The sequence below is a fragment of the Prionailurus viverrinus genome, chromosome D1 (assembly GCF_022837055.1).
Source record: "Prionailurus viverrinus isolate Anna chromosome D1, UM_Priviv_1.0, whole genome shotgun sequence".
Lineage (NCBI taxonomy): Eukaryota > Metazoa > Chordata > Mammalia > Carnivora > Felidae > Prionailurus > Prionailurus viverrinus.
Window position 1 is genome coordinate 43,498,613 of NC_062570.1, and position 3,303 is coordinate 43,501,915.

General features: G+C 37.5%; 1 non-coding gene across 1 annotated transcript; it reads right to left on the reverse strand.

The window, feature by feature from the left end:
- Positions 1 to 309: 309 nt before the first annotated feature.
- Positions 310 to 416, reverse strand: LOC125147347 (U6 spliceosomal RNA). The gene has a single exon (XR_007145159.1). It is a non-coding gene; the product is annotated as a U6 spliceosomal RNA (small nuclear RNA).
- Positions 417 to 3,303: the final 2,887 nt, after the last annotated feature.

Sequence of the window (3,303 nt, forward strand, 5' to 3'; positions counted from 1 at the left end):
ATGTGTATTCTGTAAGCATAGTTATGTTAAATAAAGTTTTAAAAAGAAAGAAAAAAAATTATTTGGGGCAGCTGGGTGGCTCAGTAGCTTAAGTGTCTGACTTTGGCTCAGGTCATGATCTCACAGTTTGTGAGTTTGAGCCCCATGTCGGGCTCTGTGCTGACAGCTCTGAGTCTGGAGCCAGCTTCAGCTCCTCCTGGCTGTTCCTTAGTCCCTTGATCTCTGTAGCAATAGATTCTCTGCTGTCCTTTATACTGTTTTCAAGCCCAGCGATTAATTTTATGACTATTATTCTAAATTCACTTTCTGAAAAATATGGAACGCTTCACGAATTTGCGTGTCATCCTTGCACACGGGCCATGCTAATCTTCTCTGTATCGTTCCAATTTTAGTATATGTGCTGCCGAAGCGAGCACTGGAGCCAGCTTCAGATTCTGTGTCTCCCTCTCTCTCTCAAAAATAAATAAACATTATTATTTTTTTTCATTATCAAATTGTGGGGCACCTTGGTGGCTCAATTGGTTAAGCATCTAACTCTTGATTTTGGCTCAGGTCATCATATTGTGGTTTGTAGTTTCGAGCCCTGCATGGGGCTAGACATCTGCTGACAGTGCAGAGCCTACTTGGGATTCTCGTTCTCTCTCTCTCTCTCTGCCTCTCCCCTGCTCTCTGTCTTTCTCACAAAATAAATAAATAAACTTAAAATAAAATAAAATAATAAAATAAAATAAAATAAAAATTATCAAGTTGAAACCAAAAAGCTAGTATATAGTAAAAAAAGGTAAAGTAACTACTGAATGCATAGGATTGTAAATTAATATAAGCTTCAGAAGCATTATTTGACTAGCAATTATGCTAGTCAAATGTATTCTAAGGAGATTAAGGAAAGGAAATAGTAAATACTATATATATATATATATATATATATATGTATATATAGATATGTACATGAGGACTTTTCCAGAAATTTTAATTTTGGGAAAATTGCCTAAAACATTTCTTAACAGGTTGCATATCCTCTACATAAGCATAGAGAGGAAGGATGTTCTAGTATTCTCATCTTTCAATAAAAATTAAATGGTTATGTGTGCAGGAAACCCCCTTACAGTGTTGCTAAATGGTGCGCTCCCTTACAGGGATTTGTCCAACATTTGTTTGCACCATTATTTCCTGGATTTGTGATCACTTTACACAGCATATAAAAGTCCTATAGACCACACTCTGTGATCTCATCCCTACCTCAAATAATAAATATAGTAATTAAGCAGTTGCTATCCTGAGTAAGTTTTACTGAGTACCATAACAACCTCTCAATTCCCTTCCCCCAAAGGGGGAAGTTACCTAGTTTTCAAAGGTAAGTTAGACAAAACTCCTAGAATCAGAGATTATAAATTAGTAGGGAAGATGAATGCATATATAGAGAAATAAGAAATCCATAACGTCTCAAATAACAAAGAGAAATCTGGGGCTCCTGGGTGGCTCAGTCGGTTAAGCTTCTGACTTTGGTTCAGGTCATGATCTCATGCCCCACATCAGGCTCTGTGCTGACAGCTCAGAACCTGGAGCCTGCTTCAGATTCTGTGTCTCCCTCTCTGTCTGCCCCTCCCCCACTCACACTCTGTCTCCCTCTCTCTCAAAAATAAATAGACATTAAAAAAATTAATAAAAAAAAAAAGAAAGAGAAATCTGCTGTGTACAACTGGAGAAGAAAACAAAGAGCAGCTGACTGACTCCTGACATTCTTTCCCCCTCAACTTTCTGTGGGAAGAGCCCCCTGCAAAACAAAAACATTGATTAAAAAGGCTTAAGTTCCCTACTACAGCCAACAATGAGCCTGCCAAAAACTAGAAGAAATCTATTCCCATCATGGACTAATTCTTGAACATTTGACAGATGTGGATTCACCAAGGTTTATGGGCTTAGCTTGATAGAAACCTAATATGAACGAACATAAATCTGAGAGTGTATAGTTGAAAAATTGTATCTTCTGTTAGGCTAAGGAAATTCTAATATCACAGATATCAGGCCTTTTTGGAAATAAAAAGTGGATCAAAAAATAATTTCAAACGTGCATTGATAATTTATTATGCTTAGAGATTCCCATGAAAGATAGTTTGCACTGACAAGGTTAAAAAGGACTTTCATTTCATTCACCTCACATGGGGCAGATTCTGTGAGAAGCTGGGACCCAGGCAGCAACACACCCATCTGGACGACACCATGGATTATAATACAACCAATGCCTGGCTTCCACCAAATTTTTGCACGTCAAAATCACGGGTGATGCCATTCAACTCTGCTCCTAGCAAACACTAATGAATTCCAGGTTGACATCAGTGTGGTTGGAGGGAATAGTTGGTGAGTCTTTTTACCAGAAGGTGGTCAAAAGCTTATAAAACTGCTGTCAGTACTACTTGGGCAATTAGAAATAGATGTAAACACTTCAATAGGAAAAACAGCCCAAATTAGCCTGATCATCTGCTCTCCAACAAATATGAACAACTTTTGGCCAGAAAAATTTAGGACAAATTCAGACCATAAAGCCACGTATCAATCAGACTGGCATTATCCATAATACTGCATAGCAAGAACCCAAATGCAGCAGCTATAAGAGCCATTAGAAGTGGGTCTCAGGGGCTCTGGGGCAGCTCAGCGGGTTAAGCGTCCTACTTGGGCTCAGGTTGTGGTCTCGTAGTTCATGGGTTCGAGCCCCACGTCAGGCTCTGTGCTGACAGCTCTGAACCTGGAGCCTGCTTCGGATTCTGTGTCTCCCTCACTCTCTGCCCCTCCCCCACTCATACTCTATCCCTCTCTCTCTAAAAAAATAAAATGAGAAAAAATAAAATAAAATAAGTGCACTGCAGCTTCCTGGGTTACCAAATCTTAAATAAGGTCAGGCTCACTGCTTGAAGGAGTGTGATTTCTTTTTCTTGTCTAATTGCTTTGACTAAGTCATCTATAATAGTGTTGAGAAGTGGAAATAGCAGACATTCTTATTTCATTCCTATTCTTACATGGAAAACGTTCAAATTCCTCATTAAATATATTATTTGCCATAAATTTCTCTAGAAAATCTATGAACTTTCACTATGAAATTTCACTTTTTGTTAATAATTACTGAAAAATTGTGAATAGGCTTTGAGTTATATCAAATGCTTTTTTCCTGCATCTATAAGAATGATTTTATATATATATATATATATGTGTGTGTGTGTGTGTGTATGTATATATACATGTACATACATATATATATACTGTAATATATATATTAGAGTCTGTTATAATTTTCACTTTTTGTAATAC